At 35.8% G+C, this 19,671-nt stretch overlaps 1 non-coding gene and 1 pseudogene across 1 annotated transcript; both read right to left on the reverse strand.

Annotated features, from left to right (window-relative positions):
* Positions 1 to 8,787: 8,787 nt before the first annotated feature.
* TRNAG-UCC (transfer RNA glycine (anticodon UCC)) lies at positions 8,788 to 8,859 on the reverse strand. Its single transcript has one exon. It is a non-coding gene; the product is annotated as a tRNA-Gly (tRNA).
* Positions 8,860 to 19,160: 10,301 nt separating this feature from the next.
* Positions 19,161 to 19,260, reverse strand: LOC128058980 (uncharacterized; annotated as a pseudogene).
* Between the last annotated feature and the right edge of the window lie 411 nt (positions 19,261 to 19,671).

Consider the following 19,671-nt stretch of genomic DNA (forward strand, 5'->3'; position numbering starts at 1 on the left):
AATCTGTTTTCATAAATGTATCAGTGATATCCCAGAGATTAAAAAGTGCATTCTTAATTTATTAAAGGCCAACATAAATTTGCATTTTTACTAATTTTCCTGTATTGCAAGAATATTAAAACGAAACTTCTATTAGTGCCCTCTTATTTCTGCTTAGGTTTTCATAGAGTTTACTTTTTATGTACAGATTTAAACTCTGTAATGCACTACAATTATCTCATTTTTAGATCATTACTATTTCTTAGCTTTGCTCACACACTTACAGCACATGGTCTTCATCCCTCAGTAGCTCTACACTCCCTTACTTGGTTGTTTTTCTTTTTACCTAGAGAATTGTTTTTGGCATTTCCTTTCTTTAATGTGGGTTTGCTGGTGACCAGCTCTCTGTTTTTCTTTTGTGTAAAAATGTCTATATTTCACCTTTATTTTTAGCAAGATGATTTTGCTAGATATAGAATTCTAGGATGGTCACTGTATTTTTCCTTCATTTTAAAAAGATGTTTCCATTGTTTTCTGTCTTTCATTAATTTGGTTGAAAAACAGACCTCATTCAAAAACAGACCAAAGATTGTGGGTTTCTTTGTTACTGCTGTTTTGTTTTGGCTAGACAGCAAGATTTGTGGGATCTTCGTTCTCCCACCAAGGGCTGAATCGGGGCCTTTGGCAGTGAGAGTGTGGCGTCTCAACCCCTTGATCGTCAGGGAATTTCCTAAATAGTATTTTTTGACTGTTTGTATTTAATGTGTGCTACATGTTGCTATGATGTGCCTAAATGCACTTTTCTTTAAACCTGCTTAATGTATGCTGACTTTCAAGACTGTGTCTCAAAATATTTTGTTGGTTTAGGAAAATTCATTGTGATCTCTTCAAATATTTTCCCATTCTTTCTCCTTTCCTTTTATGAGCCCAGTTGTGCATATAATAGGCCTTTTATTATACCCCATTTTTTATGTTTTTATTTATTTGGGGGGATATTTTCCTTACCATGTTTCAACCTGAATATATGAATACATATATATATACACACATCTTTTTTAAACAAATCAGTCTTTTTAGTTAGGTTAATTTCCATTACTGATTTTTCAGTTCTAGAATTTCCTTTGCTTATTTTCAATAGTTAATGAAATTCTCCGTTTTATCACTTAAGTTCTTAAACCTATTAACCCTTGTCATCTCACTGTCTGCATCTGATAACTCTATTATCTGGATTCCTATGTGTTTGTTTCTTTTGCCTCTTATCTCTGCTTTCATTCAGGTATTGTTTTCTCTCATGCCCAGTTATTTTTACACGAATATTGGATATTTCATATCAAAAATTTTAGAGAGAATGTGAGACCTTAGATTACATTACTTCTCTTAGAAAGGATTTACTTTTACTTTGTTTATGGAGTCACACTACGGGCACTAGCAATCCCAAATCAATTTAGGATATTAGATATTAAGATGATTCAAAGATGGTCTTCAATCTTTCTAGGCAGTGTTCTACTTCTATTTTATGACACATTCCTTTGGTAAGCATGTCAGAGTCCCACGAAACCCCTACAGTATTTGTGGCAGCCCCACATGGGTTAGAGACTGAACATGCACACACTTCCTCTTTGCAGTAATGGGATGACAGCTTTTACTCCCCCACTAATGAGATGGTTAGAACCTCTTTTCAGCCTCCACAGACTCTCTGTCACTTTGGCATAATTTCTTAGCCTATTAGCTTTTGCTTTGGAACAGAAGATGTCTTGAGATAGCAACAAGGAAGAGGGTCACCATCTTCTGGAATCTTGAACACCAAGTCTTCATTTCCTTGGTAGCTCTCCAGTAACTCTGAAGACATTTTATATTGCATCTCCCCTCAACCCCTCCCACACCTGTTTTTTCTGACAGTTCTGGAGGGAGGCAGTTGATCTTCCACTGCCAGACACAGAAATTCACCTGAAGCTATTGGCTCTTCCATCAGAACCCTCATTTTCTGTCTCTACTCTAAAATCAGAAATCTTCTGATTCTGCTACAGACGCTCATTCAACTATAACCATACCTACCTCTGTTTGATATTGTAAAATTCTTTGAAATGTCAAGAAGTTAGTACATATCTTAGCACACAGGAACTTCCTTCTTCTTATTTCTCAACCCAAGAAGCCTGAGTCATCCTTGACTCCTCTTTATTCACTAACAAAGTGAAAGTGAAAGTGAAGTCACTCAGTCATGTCCAACTCTTTGCGACCCCGTGCACTGTAGCCTACCAGGCTCCTCTGTCCATGGGATTTTCCAGGCAATAGTACTGGAGTGGATTGCCATTTCCTTCTCCAGGGGATCTTCCCAACCCAGGGACTGAACCCGGATCTCCCACATTGTAGACAGACGCTTTACTGTCTGAGCCACCAGGAAAGTCAACAGCCCACCACTAATTTATCAATACATTCTTTGAGCCTGCCTTTAAATATATTCAAATTCTTACCACTCCTGACTACCTCTGCTCCTGTCACTCTGATCTAAGCCACAATTAACCCTTGCTTAGTTTTTTTGGTAACAGTTCCTTCACTGGTTTGCTGGCTTCTGCTCTTTGTCATGACATCTAGTCTCACATCAGCAGTCAGAATGATCCTGTTAGAATTAAAGTTATTCATGCCACTGATTTACTAACACCATCCAATGACTTCATATTTCATTCAAAGTAAAAGGCAAAATCATTTTAATCCTCTACCCAGCTTTTCCCAATGTACACTCTTTACCACCCCTTACCTTCCTGAGTGCACATGTGCATGCTCAGTCTTTGCAGTCCCTGAATTTGTCTACTAATTGCTCTCTAGTTATCTAATCCTTCCTACCAGATACTCCTCCACGAAGACATTAGTATGTGTTTTTCTCCCTTCTTGGGAAAGTTTTCCTTCAGGTATCTGTATGGTTTATTCCCCTACTATTTTACCTCTTTACTCAATATTTACCATTCAATGAGCATAATTCAGAGGAGAAAGAAAGCAAATAACCAGTGCAGGAATATATGCTTAAACTTGCTGTAGTTTAGTTGCTAAGTATGCACTTGACTCTTTGCAACCTTGTGGACTGTAGCCTGCCAGGCTCTTCTATCCATGGGATTTCCCAGGCAAAAATACTGAAGTAGGTGGCCATTCCCTTCTCTAGGTGATCTTCTGGACCAAGGGATAGAACCCAAGGCTTCTGCTTGGCAGGCATATTCTTTACCACTGAGTCACCTGGAAAGCCCCATGCTTAAACATGATTTTCTGTAAACTCAAACTACCAAAAGAACCAAATAGCTTTTATATGTGAATAGATACATAGGTGGATAGATAGATAGATAGAGATAGATATTAAGATTCATAATATCAATGAATCACTTATATATGGCTAATTGGAATGGAAATTGATCACTCTGGAAACAAGTTTGACAATATCTAGTAAAATGAACATGTAAATATAAAATGTATAAATTTTTTACCAGTTTTATAATCTGAACAACTACTGGCATATATACACAATGAGACATGTGCTATGATGTTTACAAAAGCATTGTTTGTAATCAAGAAAAAATTATATAAAATTATCAAATTATATCAACAGGGAATGAGACTTGAAAAACTGTGGTATAATCTCACAATGTAATAAAATAGTTGAAATTAATGGATTGTGTATACATTAATCAACATGTATATACTTCCAGAATATTATATGGTTAGAAAGCAAGTTATGAAAACATCCCTGTAATATGGCCTTCTTTGTGTCAATTTGAAAAACAAACCAAAATACTATATATAATGTATGCATGCATATGAACCAAAAGTATAAGATTGTAGACAGAAACAACAAACATCAACTTCAATATTTCTGTTATACCTGAGATAGAGAAAATAGGATGGATGAGAATGCTTAACTTGGATCTTTTCCTATTTGAGTTCTTAAAGAATAAAAGAAAGTGATAAAATATGGTAAAAAATACTCCATTTCTTTTAAGTGGTAAAAATATTTTTACTATAATTATGGAGGAGGGAAACACTTTATAAAAAAATAATAATACAGAATGCCTGTTCACTAGTGTTTACTGTGTATTCAGACACGGTAAAGTTTTTAAAAATCTATCATCACAAATGAACTCCCTTGTATCACCTCTCTGTAGTCACACCCTTGCCTCCTCTCTCCATTTCTGTCCCCAGCAACTCCTGGTCTGTCCTCCGTCTCTGTAGTTCTGCCATTTGAGAATGTTACATAAATGGAATCCTATAATGTGTACATTTTGAGATTGAGTTTTTTATTCCACATAGCATAATTGCCTTGAGACCTATCAGGCTGTTGCATGAATCAATAGTTTATTTTATTTTATATCAATAGTTTATTTTATTTTACTATTGAATAATGTTCCTTTGTATGGATGTATCAGAATTTATTCAGTCATTGAAAATAAAGGTTCTATGGACCATAAAGAAAGCTGAGTGCCAAAGAATTGATGCTTTTGAACTGTGGTATTGAAGACTCTTGAGAGTCCCTTAGACTGCAAGGAGATCCAACCAGTCCATCCTAAAGGAAAGCAATCCTTAATATTCATTGGAAAGACTAATGCTGAAGCTGAAACACCAATACTTTGGCCACCTGATGTGAAGAACTAACTGCTGGGAAAGATTGAAGGCAGGAGGTGAAGGGGACGGCAGAGGAGGAGATGGTTGGATTTCATCACCAACTCGAACATTAATTGGAGCAAGCTCCAGGAGTTGATGATGAACAGGGACATTTTTTCAAACATATTTTATATTTGGATGATACGAGTTTGGGTGTGTACTAGTACCTACTATTTAACATTTTTCTATGTATAATAATGTATAATATATTTAATATTTTTTTAAATGGAACAAAGTGGGTATATATACCCTTTCATATATGTGCAAAATGAAAATATTTCAGTAGTTTGTGTGCAACACAAAATAAAAGAAGAATGCTCAACTTGAAATACTTCATGTAGTTTTTTGTTAGTTATTTTTAATATTCCAGATACACCAACTTTTCTAACCTATCAAAACCAAGTATCTTTGAGTTTATTAACTAGGAAAAGGTAAAACTGGATGAATTTACTCAAGCACTTAAAGTACACACATGTGATCAGAGGCCTAGTTAAGTTATAAAACATTACACTTGGGAAGGGGGATGATCCAGTCTATTTTTTTTCCCAGCTGAAAAAGATCTATAATCTCTAAATACATTAAAAACATTGGGATCAGTTCCCTGTTTAACAAGTTAACCTCTCTTTCATTAGGGATAAGCTGAAAGCTAGACATAGTTAAAAATTATACTCAGAAATGGAGAGCTGTGACTTAACCATCCTCTATGGAATTTTACTGGAAAAAATTTGTTCTTTTCATACAAGAATTGTCCACAAAAATATTTTAAGATAATATTGCATTTGGTGCAATCAAAGTGTATTCCTTTGAAAGAAATAAGAAAGGATTATGTTGCCTAAACAATCTTACAAACTTCACCTGCATCTTAGTAGAGAGAGATCTCTTTCCACTGAGATTTTTTTAAATGTGGTTTTCCAGATGTGTCTAAGATATACTCCAAGTTAATGTAATATATTTTCATAATAAAGAGAATAAAGGAAGCTTAAATGTTATCTAGTACATACATTAATATTTTTAGGTGAAGGATCTAAGACCTCAAAAAGCTGAAAGTCTAGGATTTCATAAGAGGCCATGATAAGACTGAGAGCTGCAGAGGCCTGATTCTCTCTTGGTTTACCCTCTTTGCTATCTGGTTGCTTTGATTAATAAATCCAAGAGTTTTTAACTTCAGATATCTTTATTCTGTATCACTTCACTGCTTCTAAAACTTCAAAAAGTTTAAGATCCTATACTTCTTTATTGACAACTATCCATCTACCTTTAGAATTTTAATGTGTCTAGATTAAAAAAAAATACAATATGTACTAAGAGAATATGGACATAATCTCTCCTTTAATCTTTTTATTTTTGAAGTGTTTGCTTTATCTTTTCATTTTTTCCTTGAGAGGTATTTCATCATTATAATATCAAAAGACATTCTGCATGCAATGAAATAATGACAGAATATATGCATTTATGCACCTATAAAGTACACTTGCTTGAGGTTTTCAAAGATGAGATAGTACTTCTTGGGATTTGAGTATAGAATATTCTAGTATTAAAATGTTCTAATGTTCTTCCTATAAGTGCAAATTGCACATTTATTACTCTTACCTGCTCTCTACTGTTTCTGATACTTGTTACTACGTATGTATTAAGTTTGGAAATTCCCCAGCCTTTTTTTCAGGGTAGTCTTCTGACATAAAGTGGCTGAGGCCTTCCCCATTGGCCAGAAAGCTGAGCAAAGTGCATTGCATTTTTCTAGAGTAGAATGGTCACCTCTATTTTAAAATGGTAACCTGTAAAAGCTAAAATTCATCTACCTCTGTTAATTATTTTGGGATAAATAAAATGTGGTGTTATCATCTAGGTTCACTTCTGTACTCCTCTAAAGAAGTTATTAAAACTTAACCATCAAAGACTTATGTATAGATTAATACAAATTTCTGTATGTACAATTCTAATGTGGCTTCATATTTCTGAAATGTTTGGCTTTTAATTTTTTAAAAAAACTTATACTTGTTACTTTTTTGTAAGTTTTGTATTGGAGGATAATTGCTTTACAATATTGTGCTGGTTTCTGCCATACATCAACATGAATCAGCCACAGATATACATATATTCCCCTCCCTCTTGAACCTCTCTGCCATCTCCCACCCCATCCCACCCTCTTAGGCTGTCACAGAGCATGAGTTGAGCTTCCTGTGTCACACAGCAAATTCCCACTGGCTATCCTTTTTACATATGGTAATGTATATGTTTCCATGTTACTCTCTCAGTTGGTCCTACCCTTTCCTTCCCTGTGTCCACAAATCTGTTCTTTATGTCTGCATCTCCATTGCTGCTCTGCAAATATGTTCATCAGTTAGATGTTACTTTTAATTTCTTTGCCACTATCATTATAAATTTTCCCTAGAATACACATTCCTTTAGGAATCTATATGCAAATCGTCACATAGGAATCACACCATGAGCCCTGCTCTGGGTAGCAGCTATTAATATTATACTCAAAGTAAATAGGCTGATAGTTACTGAGCTCTAAAGAGCTTGCACATCCTAAATCTTCAGACAGCAAATCTTTCCTGACACAAACGCCACCTCCCTATGGCCTGGGTATAACAAGCAAAGTAAATTTTGCCAATGAAAATGTTTTAAATTTCCACTATTAAAGGGATAGAAGAAAATGGTCTTGTTAGGTAGTTAGAATAGGAAAAAGGAGTCCAGAGTGGCAGTGGCCAGAAGCCAAGGAAGGGGAAAAGCCCATGAAAATAGAACAAGGGAAGGTCCGAGGACGGAAGTGAGGACCTCAAGTAGAACAAAGAGCACTCCTGGCTAGCCCAGTTTACATAGGGCAGGCCCGGGGAAGAAAAAACAGACAAAAAGAGGGGCCGAGGGGCCAAAGGGCCGGGGGTCTCTCTTGTGCGCGCACACGCTCTCTCATTCTCTCTCTCTCTCTCTTCGTGTCTTTTGGGTCAGCATGCCCTCATGCCTTGAAGATGTATTTTCCTTTATTTTCGAAATAAAATTGAGCTGTAACATGGAGCTGTAACACTGTCCGAAAGCTGTGACGCTCCGAGGGCTTTAACGTCCATTGCTTCACATGTTTGTTGTGATGAGACAGAACTGAGGAAATTACACACTCCCCTGACAGTCTTATGAGACATGGATCCATCCATTAAAAAAACAAACTCATAAATTCCCTATATAGAGAATCACAAAAGACAAGGAGAAAGTGTGGCAGGGAGGAAACCAATTCTGACCCCATGATGGAACTGTTTCTTTGACTTGCTTTTTGTTGCTTTTGTTATTATAATCATACAGAATGGTTTGACTCAGCTTCCACCTGAGGGTTAAACTAAAATGCCTTTGTTCAGAATCCTGTCCACCTGTGGATGACCGGGGAAAGGAGAAATTAACACATCCCCTGCCTGAGGCTTGCCATTTTAGGAGATCTTTGCAAGATTAATGGCCTTTATACTTTGCTTCCTCACCTCCCCTCATCTCTGATCTATGAAAGAACCTGGCATCCAGACTCCTAATAAGATGGTTATTTTGAGACGCTAGCCTGACATCTTCTCCCTCTACGGGCTTCCAGATTAAAGTCTCTTCCTTGCCTCAGCTCCTCGTCTCTCAGATTCATTGGCTTGCCATGTAACAAAAGCATGCGATTGCAGTGGGGCACAGTGTTTGACTAAATTTTAGAATTCTAAGACCCATGTGGTGAGGGCATTTGATGACCAGGTAAATGCATAGAAGGGAAGTGCAATGGACATTGGCTGGACCATGGTGCATCAGAAAACACACATTCTTTTTAAACTGGATAAATGTGACATCTTACAATGTGTATATGTAGAGTACACAGCATGTCACTTTGATACATCTATATGTTATTATTAATAAAACATAGTTGCTCTTGTACCAATATTTTTCACATTACATACTTATAGCATAATATTATTGCCTATATAGAGAGTGAAGTCACTCAGTCGTGTCCGACTCTTTGTGACCCCATGGACTGTAGCCTACCAGGCTCCTCAGTCCGTGGAATTTTCCAGGCAAGAACACTGGAGTGGGCTGCCATTTCCTTCTCCAGGGGATCTTCCCAACCCAGGGACTGAACCCAGGTCTCCCACATTGCAGGCAGACACTTTACCGTCTGAGCCACCAGGGAATCCCAAAAGGTCGGCCCACTGCGTTGGCCAGGAATCGAACCCAGGTCAACTGCTTGGAAGGCAGCTATGCTCACCACTATACCACCAACGCTACACATATCCAAGATACTGTACATTATATTTCTATGGTTTATTTAATACTTGTTACAAGTTTCTAGACTTATCTCTCCATCCCCATCCCCTGGTAGTCACGCTTTTACTTTCTGTTTTTTTTTTTTTTTTCGAGGTTTGACATTGGTCAATTTCACATATTAGTGACATCATACAGTGTTGGACTTATCTCAGACAGCATGACATGCTTAAGGTCCATCCAAGTCACAAATGGCAGGATAACCTTCCTTCTCATGGCTAAGCAATATTACTCTGTATACACATGCCACATATTTTTAATCCATTAATCTGTTGATGGGCCCCAGGGAAGAAAACATGAATTTAAATTTTGCTGTTACTTACTACTCACTTAGAATCATCTACCGCCTCCAAGTATCAGTTTTAGTGTTTGCATGATGAAGATAAGGTCTACTCTATAAAGGAGTAAAAGTCACTGAGATCCTGCAAAAGAAAGTCCCTAAAAAATATTGTACAGTGCATGTTAACAGATTTCAAGACGGGGAAGCTCCTATTTTATTAATAGTCATGAAGATTTATTTTTCTGGGTTTCCCCAGTGACTCATTGGTAAAGAATCCACCTGCCAGAGACAGGGTTTGATCCCTGAGAACATTAGAGACGCAGTTCCATTCCTGGATGGGAAAGATCACGCCATCCATGGAGTAGGAAATGGTAACCCATTCCAGTATTCTTGCTGGGAAAACCCATGTGTTTCAAAGAGTCAGAAACAATTGAGCATGCATAAAAACTTCTTTGTCTATGTTATTAAGCATTTACATTGCACAGATTTATACATGAAAATGTATAATTTGTAGACTGGGTTTTTTGGTTTTTCATATGTATTTGCATAAAATATAGACCATTCAAACCTGATTCAGTGCCGCCTCCTGCCTTGGGTGAATTGTAGATGTAGCCTAAACTAACTAACAAACTACTGAACTTCTCAGTAAGTTTTAAAATATGTAAGAGGGGTAACAATTTGAAATATGAATGCTTTTCATTTGCAAATGCCACACATTTGACAGAGAAGAAAAACTAAGGACTTCTAAATAATTTGCTTGAGTATCAAGAGCCAAACAAAGAAAATTTGGGGCTTGGTATATATAATATAAATTACAAGTAGGGAATGACAAAAACAATTTATAGTAACCTTTTTATATAAAATGGTATTGTCATTTTATGGCTAAAACTTACATCATGCCAACTGTTTGCCAAGAGCTTTTCTTTGTTTCACATATATTCACATATTTATTTAATCTCAAACAACCTATGAGACAAGGAACACTGCAGACAATAGGGGTTCAGTAATTTGCTCTAGGTCATCAAGCTGTGAAGAAAAAGATTTGAAAGCAAGCAGTCTGACTCTATAGTTTAATTTCTACACTCGACAGTGTATGGCAATATTTCTGGCTCCAAAATGATAGCACTTCACCGAGAGTGAAGGAAGGAGACCAACAGGGTGCGTCTAGAACTCAGGTTAAAAGAGACTCCTGATAGGGTTCTAGCCCCCCAGGTCAAGTTCCAAGGGCGGGTAAGGAGACACTGGAAGATGAAAACACTGCGGATAAATTGAATGGGTGGAGATTGACCCCAGAGCTGTCTTTCCAGTGTCACCAGAAATTACCCCAAGATATCCCACACGCGTCCATCAGTTGAGCAGCTGATTGAAAGGCAGGGAAGAATACTGTAAAGGCAACCTTGGGGAATTCTGTTCAACCCAGAAGAATAAGGTTGGATGAGGAGGGTGCAGCATGTGGAAAGATGGGTTACCCAAACCAGGTAAGATGAGCTTTCCTTCCACTGAAGCCTTTGCCAAAACCTATTCACAACCTTGTCTGTTAGGTCCATGTATTTAGATGGTGAATTGCAAGCATAGATTCCTATTATTATCTTATTCTCTGTATCACAGCAGTAACGAGCAACGTGTTCAAGGGGAAAACTTAACAGGTGTCAAAATGAGACACACATCAAAACATAAAACAGCTAGTTACTTACTTCTAAACCTTCTGCTAGTTCAAGAATAGGGGGAAAGTGACATACTCTGTATATGCGATTATCTGAACATGTGAAAACCTTGGGTCCTTGTTCTACTTAAAGCCTAGATGCTGATTGCTACTTATAAAATTTTACTGTTTCATTTTCAATGTCTGGTATTTCAGAACAAGTTAGGATACTGAGTACAGCTCACAAATTCAAAGGACATTTTCTCTGTAAAGTTTATTGGTTCTCATGATATCTTATTAATATTAGCATTGACAAACACTTCAATGTATGCTTAAAAGTAGAGACTATGAAAAAATTCTATTGTGGAGGTCCTAGCCGGGTCATTTCTATGAATATAAAACACGAAGGAGTCATGTCTTTGGGCCACTTGTCTTCAGCACCAGCTCCATCACTAACCTCACTTCCATTTTTACCTAATTATGTGTGTGCGTACATTTAGTTGCTCAGTCATGTCCCGTTCTTTGAGACACTTTGGATTGTAGCCTGCCAGGCTTCTCTGTCCATGGGGTTTTTCAGGCAAGGATACTGGGGTATGTTGACATTTCCTCCTCCAGTGGAATTTTCCTGACCCAGGGATCAAACCTGCATCTCCTGTGTCTCCTTGCCTTACAGGCAGAATTTTTACCCCCTGAGCCATCAGGGAAGCCCCTCAGCTATGTTCAATGAATACAAAGCCGTGGTAGCCTTGCCATGGTTGTGAGTGTATTTTATGTAAATTTTTTTACTGCCTTCTTCTCATCTTAGTCTCACTTCAGCTCCATCCATTTTAATAACTTTCCTTGATTCTTCTGCCCCTTCCTATCCTGGCTAAGTTTTGGAATTAATTTATAGTTCCTGAAAATAAACCGAGAATCAAGATAGATGTAGTTCCCCCTTTAACAAATAGGCCATAACTACAAACATATTTGTGTGTATCATAGATATGTCTTATTGCTAGAACACCAGGGAAAGAGTTCAAACCTTAACCATTAGCATATTCTTCCCAATATGAATTCAACTGAAGGTTATATTTTCAACCAATCTTCTGTTTGTCTATTCATACAAAGAAGGAAACAGAAGCAAAGCAACAATCTGAATACTTCCAGCAACAAATTTTTGCTTAAAATGTCTATGGAATACTTTACCAAGATAGTAAAAGAGATTAAAAGGAATGGAACAGATATTGATTTCCTCACCAGTGTAATTCTGTGTCTTTGTTATATGAAGTTACTTAGCTGTGAGCATTAAGGAATTCCTAACTGGGCCATACAAATGGAAAGCTTTTCGTAGCTTAAAACTGCTCAGTGATTTGAAATATTTAACTATATTAAAACTTAGTTGATGAGATTAAGATACCAGTATTATAGACACACACACATTTTTCTAAATCCAGACTCGTTTATAGGATACCATTATATGTCTTTAAAAGAAATAAAGGTAGAAAAGTAACTCTGGAGGCCTACTTTGTTTCTGAGCTACCAAAGGTAAGAAACTTTCAAGGAGATGCTTTGTATTACTGCTTAAAAAATTTTTTTTTAACTACAGCTACAGGTTTTAAAGGTTTCTTTGAAACAACTGAAGAGTGAACTTTAATTCATGTTTTTTAAACAAAGGTTATATGAGACTTACAGCAGTCTTACAAAAGAAGAATATCGGCAAGAATTGCACATTACACTCAGAGTGCAACTGACTTTCAAATTTCTCTACAGGTATTATTTCCCATGAATAGGAACAAAGAGCAAAAACAGTTAAAAAAGCATATTCAAATGTGTGCATAAAAAGGCATGGTAAATGAATACTGTTTAGTTTGCTGACATAATTACTTGAATGTAATTTTTATGAGTCGTAGAAATCTTGGCATTTTCACTGAACCAGATAATTAGACTCTGAATAGAACAGGGTCAGAATAATTAATACATCAAAACTAGATGAACTTTTTCTAATTATTTTTATTTAATCTCTATTATAATTATTGTTATACTCTGCTGAGCATGATTGCCTCATGTTCATAGACTTGAATGCAGTCTTATAGTTGCATCCTGGGACTTTGAGGAATATTAACAAACCGTGGCATGGAGAAATTAGAATGATGTAGTTTCATGATGGAATTCTAAATTGGAATTTCATATTTTCTATATAGTTGCATAAAATTTGTTCCATAATCATAAAAAATATGAATTTTAAAACAAAAGTCTACTTTTCTTTCAAGTTATATTTCTCAAAAGTTCAGGAAAAATTATTTTCTCAGATTTTTTTTTAAAGGCATATCATCAGCTATTCAAGTCATGTGAAATTTTCTGAAAGGGGATTACATTAAATTTTTCCTTACTTGAGAGTTTTTAATATCATGATAAATCTTAATCATTAAAGCAAATGTATCAACAGGCAGTAAAGGCCATTACCAATTATTATTAAAGACGCTGAAATCTGTGTTAGAAAGTCATGGTGTAACTTTCAGATGACAGCTGCCTACCTGTGCCAGACCTTTGATATACTCATGAAAACACAGAAAAATAAATTGTAGTAGCCGATGAAACCACAAATACTGATGAAATACATTTAAGTCTCCAAGATGAAAGGTTACATATTAGCCAGCTAATAAATGATTAGGAACTAACTTATGTCTGATTATATGAAATAAGAATGCTATTATACAGAAAGAAAGATCTTATCCATCAACATAACATCCAATAAAGATTTTAATTCAAGGAGCCAATGAGAAAGTCTGAGGTCACTCTTAACTCCTAGTTCTCATTCCAGAGTTGGTCAGGACTACCCTCTTAACCTTGTCATTATCTATCATTAGTCTACAGAAGTCCACAACTTTCCCTTGTGGAGGATTGAAAATTGATGAAGAATTTCAAGGATCATTGCAAGGAAAAAGCAGAAATAAGTAGACTACTGCTAATGCCTGAGGATAATTCATTTTGAAAATATATAGAGTATTTACAATTAGCTAGGAACTAATTCATCTTCTATTATTTAGAGTAAAGGGCAGGAGACACAGGACAATATTCTGCATAACTTTTGCATAACTAGGCTATTTAAAGGTTTGCTTGGTCCTGGAATTTGCCTCGAGAAGATATGTATTACTGAAGAGAGCAGTAAAGAGATTATGAGATTCTAGAAACAAAAGAAAGTGATATCCATAGAAGAGAATAATGTCCTTTGCAAATATCATCAGTGTTAGGCTTTACCTCATTCAAGGATAAAAAACAGCATTGATCTTAAGCTAATAAATATAGTTTTTCCTTAAGAAAACAGTATGCCATAAACATGTCAAATACATATAAAATGGGGAAAATAAGAAAATAGGGAGAATGTTGAATTCTAAATGTTGCTGGCAAGTATATAAAAAGAACATGGTAAAGAAAAAGATACCACATGGAAAAATTAAAGTCGGCTTCAGTTATAGTAAAGAACATAATTGGCCTTGTAGAAAATGCAATCATTAATAAAGATTACAGATATCTAGATATAAAGAAAAATATAATAATAATAGTAGAAACTATAGAAGAAAAAATGACAAAATAAATAATCAACAGCCATTGGGAATAAATTATAACAATTGAAGCTAAACAATCACTCATTAAGAGAACCCTTTTTAAGAGACTGCAAAAATAAAGAAAACAAGAGGCATTACCCAGGTTTATGAGTCAACAGATTTCCTTAACCTGCCACTCACTCACCCTCACACACACACACACAAATGAAGTGACTTAGAATACACTTGGCAGAGTTTTTGAATTTAAAGAAAAAATTCACAAAAAGTAAAAATAAAGTCATACTGGTTTTAGGTTCTACTTAATTCAGAGTGCCCAGAATGCAATGTAAAATGAGAACAAAGTTTTGAGAGTAAAAATATCATGGCACAAGGATATTTTGACCAAGAACAAAGTATTTGATATGCTGGGGTAACAGAACAGACATCTGTGCTTAGATCTGCAGGATTGAGAACATAGACTGCTCACAGATACATCCCTGGAAACTTTTACCTAAAAATGCACAACAGGGTAATGATAAATAACATTTAAAACTTGAAGAATGGGATATTTGAATCTAAAATTACTGAGGTATATATTGATATTTAAGACATATTTGCTCACCAAAAAAAAAAAGTTCCCATCGAAAGAAATAAGCAGTTAGGTCTCTATATATGCTTACAACATAAGCAATAGCATAATTTAAGTAACAGTATAATTCTTATTCCCAGGAGTTATAAACTTTACAATCATGAATATATTATGAAATTTACATGAGCAGATGTAATAATTATCAAATAATTTTGAGATACATGGCTTCTTGGAAAATAGCCCTTCAATTGTATCCTTATCTTACACTTTAAGTTAGTATGAACTTAGAGTAAAGGAGGATAAGATAGTTGGACAGCATCAGTGAGTCAATGGACATGAGTTTGAGGAAACTCCAGGAAATTGTGAAGGAAAGAGAAGCCTGACACGCTACAGTCTGTGGGGTCACAGAGTTGGACACGACTTAGCAACTGAACAACAAAAAGGTAAAAGAGGATTCAAATTTATAAAATGAATATATTTTTAGGAAAGATGAAAATATAAATGACAATATTTCTCAGTGATCACAGAGCTTTTAAACATAAACATAGCAAAATTCACAAAGTTAAATATTGGGAAATCCCTCAGAAGAAACTTATAAAAGTTTATCTCACCAAAATCAATGAGGAGATATGTGGTATAGGTTTCATTAATAAGACAATGTTATACCATAAATATTTCACCCAATGGCCCTGTATATATATGCCTAAACATGTAGCCATAGCAATGTGTGCTATGCTATTTTTAATAGCATGAAAAAATAAAGTGATACAATTTAACACACGTTAAATAATAAATAGCTTCTGTCTATTATAAACTTCATACAACCCAACAACATATTAAGAGATTTACTTTAATAAAATGATTTGGCACCTGCAACAAACCTCTTGGGCAAGTGAAAGTGAAAGTCACTCAGTCATGTCCAAATCTTTGGGACCACATGGACTATACCGTCCATGGAATTCTCCAGGCCAGAATACTGGAGTGGGTAGCCTTTCCCTTCTCCAAGAGACTTTCCCAACCCAGGAATTGAACCAGTGTCGCCTGCATTGCAGGCGGATTCTTTACCACCTGAGATATCAGGGAAGCCCCTTCAAGAATACTGGAGTGGGTTGCCAGGCCCTCCTCCAGGGGATCTTCCCAACCCAGGTCTCCACGATGCACATAGATTCTTTGCCATCTGAGCCACAAGGGAAGCCCAAGAATACTAGAGAGATTTACTTTAATCTGTAGCCTATCTGTTCACCAAGGGTTCTTCTCAACCCAGGAATCGAATCGGGTCTCCTGCATTACAGGCAGATTCTTCACCAGCTGAGCTACCAGGGAGCCCTGCTGCTGCTGCTGCTAAGTCGCTTCAGTCGTGTCCGACTCTCTGTGACCCAGTAGACGGCAGCCCACCAGGCTCCCCCGTCCCTGGGATTCTCCAGGAGAGAACACTGGAGTGGGTTGCCATTTCCTTCTCCAATGCCTGAAAGAGAAAAGTGAAAGTGAAGTCGCTCAGTCGTGTCCAACCCTCAGCGACCCCGTGGACTGCAGCCCACCAGGCTCCTCCGTCCATGGGATTTTCCAGGCAAGAGTACTGGAGTTGGGGTGCCATTGGTAAGAGCTATTCATTTTTCTACGGATGAATAAACTGCAACAGAAAGACCTTGTAAGATCTGAATCTAGATCTAATTACAAAATTAAGTGCTGAATCCACAGTATGCTGCTTTCTAAGTATCTCGTATGCAATGTAAGAAAAAGTATTTTCTGTGCTATTCTTATCTATAGCCCCTTGGTTTATCACAGTGCCTGCTTATAGTATGCACTCAAATAATTGTTGCATGCTCAATATATGTATATAAGACACTGTATTAGAAACTAAGAAACATAACACTGAAAACAGATTAGTATCTTACCCCAGGAAGTTTCTCATTAGGGTTTGATAGAGTATAGAAATATGGGATATGAACACTACAGAACAGTATAGTCAACAATAAAACTACAAGGCAGATTTTTAAAAGTGCATTGCTGTACGCAAAAAGAAAGTGCTCTCTTAAAGGAAGAGAGAAAATGACTGAAACGAAATAAGCAGATACCCCATTACAAACTTTGTTTTCAACGTAATTTGACTACTGAAATATGCAATACGGTTTTCTTGAATGCTTAGTATTTAGCTATAACAATATACTTAATCCTTGCAGATAAAAACTTAAGATGTGACCATATAAGAGGCTTAAATGTCTTAAGGTAAATAATAATATGTCTCATGGTAAATAATAATAAATAATAAGAGGAAAATGCCACTCAAAAAAGAACAGATTTACTTTTAATACACTCAGGGTTTTACTAAAACAGGTATCTCTCACACACCATAAACTCTTCATTTTTCCTTTCTATTCCTGTTACTTATCCCTATTTTATTGAAAAAAATCTTGTTAATATGTTTACAATATTGAATCTGACATTGTCCATCTATAAGTCATTGAATGGGGTCATTTCTATTTAGAAAGAGTCTATACATTCATCTACAAGTTAATAAGTATCTGACATTTTTGTCTTTGCTATTATTTTCTTGGTGTTTTAGTCTCATTTGGCTGGCTTGTGCATAGGAATCAGATTGGAAAAAAAATTAGGCACACACTGTGATATTTTATCCTGGTCACACAACACCCATATTTGCAACTGCTCTTGTGTTGCCAGTCTCTGGCAGCTCATTGCATTGTCTCAGATGCTTCATGTGCTTCCTGGCATTTAGTGGTTTATCAGTGAGTATTAGCTTACATGTGATAGAAGAAAATGGACTCAGGAACCTGGGCTCTCCACTGGCAGTTCTTTTTATTGGTGCTCCTGTCTGAATTGTTAACTACTCCTGAAACCATGGCAGGATTTCTGTGAACCTCTTCCTGACCTTAGTTAAAAACATTTTCATTTTGTCATTTGGAAGTTCGTAGAAAAAGTGGACTTTTAGAAAAATTGGTTCAACACAGAGAATGAGGAAATAAGCTGAAAACAAACATCAACCCAAGTGAAATAAGTATGAAGAAAGGAAAGTAAAAACAGAGCCAAGTTATGGAATCTGTGCATTTAATTGTATGGAAAATGTCCATTTGGCAATACCCAGGGAACCACGAAGATCGGGAAAGTAGAAAATGGACTAGGAACATCAGTTCTTTATATGAACAGTCATTCCTCAAAGGATTTTCCAAATATTAAATACTTTATAGAGTTTGCTTGACTTTATCACTTACATCAGACTTTGAACCCCTACTTTTTTGTATTTAATATTAAAATATGTAAATATTCTGTAAAATAAAATTTTAGAATATAGCCTTTGGGAATGTGTAGCTACTATTTTCTGTTGTTAAAATAAAAGTTTTTCTCAAACATTATCTACAGCAATTACCTTATCCTGCTGACAAACACTGCTATTGCAACACAAACCAAGCCCAGGATTAGAAGATTTGGTCAAATGCAAACCGTATTCATAATTTCTTTTTTCAGTAAATAAAATATATTTTTGCCTTTTGAATATTTAATCCCTAAAATCTATCTCTAATTTGAATGTCTGCCATATTTTCAATAGTGACTTGGAAATATTGCAACATGATCAAAATTTTAATTTTAGTACCTTAGGAATGTCTCTAAAACCAAATAAATAATACATGTAAAGGGTATAACAGCAGGTACCAGGTAACTTCAATGAATATTAGGTTTTTCTCTCTTCCTTAGCATACAGTAGAAAAAAATGAAATATTTGTTATTTAGAGGTTAGTTGTTTGGAGCTATTTCATAGGACTACAAAACTTTAAGCAAACAATGACTTTGGTCTCTTTATCAAGTTCCTGTAACAAAGACAAGGAATTTAAGCGTAGAGTAGAGTCAGAAGTCTAAGAATGTTATTATATGACTAAAATCTATCTTATTTTACTTCCAATAAAAGTTTTTGGTTCATCTTTCATTTAATAAAAAAACTGTCCTCTCGCCGCCCTGTCACACCTGAGATAATCTATTATTTGTCTGTCTATTAATTATTTATTTCTGGGAGTCATAATTTAAAGTTAATAATCTCATGATTACTTTTGTACTGAAGTGCATATATTTACAATATACAAATTTGGTAAAAAAAAAAAAATGTTTTTTTCACAGATGTGACTGGCTTTGGAGATGTCTTATTTGCTACCTAAAAATTTTTTTGACTGTTGACAGAATTAAGCCTTTAAAAAAAACTGCCTCGTGTTTAAACATATGAGACACTTGAAGGACATATTAATACACACCATCCTTGCTCAGGGACCATGTTAATCCTCTCAGGGTCATTCCAGTTTTAGTGTGTGTTCTCCTGAAGCACTGCATTTATTTTTAAGGCCTTTAGGACCTGATGAGATCTTTCTGTAGTGTCGTCTTTTGGAGGGGAGTTGGAGGCATGTGTGGACAAGCCTGAAACATTCCTTTTAGGTATTAAATGTTTAATATTGTACTCCTTAGAAGACATATTAAATGTAACCAACATTCATCACTGTTCATTAATTGGCTTACACTCACGACACTGGAAAATGCCATCCTACGCAAAATTTAGAGATGTTTCATACAGCATCATCTCCCAGTCTCCAACATCAAGCTATAAAACCATGTAGTGAAACTGTCCCAGACATCTCGCGTCCACTTGTACATCTGAATGCATTCGTAAACACACAAATTCAAATAACTCTTCACGCTCTTTGCCTTTTAAAGCCTTACAAAGTATTCCAAAATTAGGAAG

This window comes from Budorcas taxicolor, chromosome 13, assembly GCF_023091745.1.
Source record: "Budorcas taxicolor isolate Tak-1 chromosome 13, Takin1.1, whole genome shotgun sequence".
Classification (NCBI taxonomy): Eukaryota; Metazoa; Chordata; class Mammalia; order Artiodactyla; family Bovidae; genus Budorcas; species Budorcas taxicolor.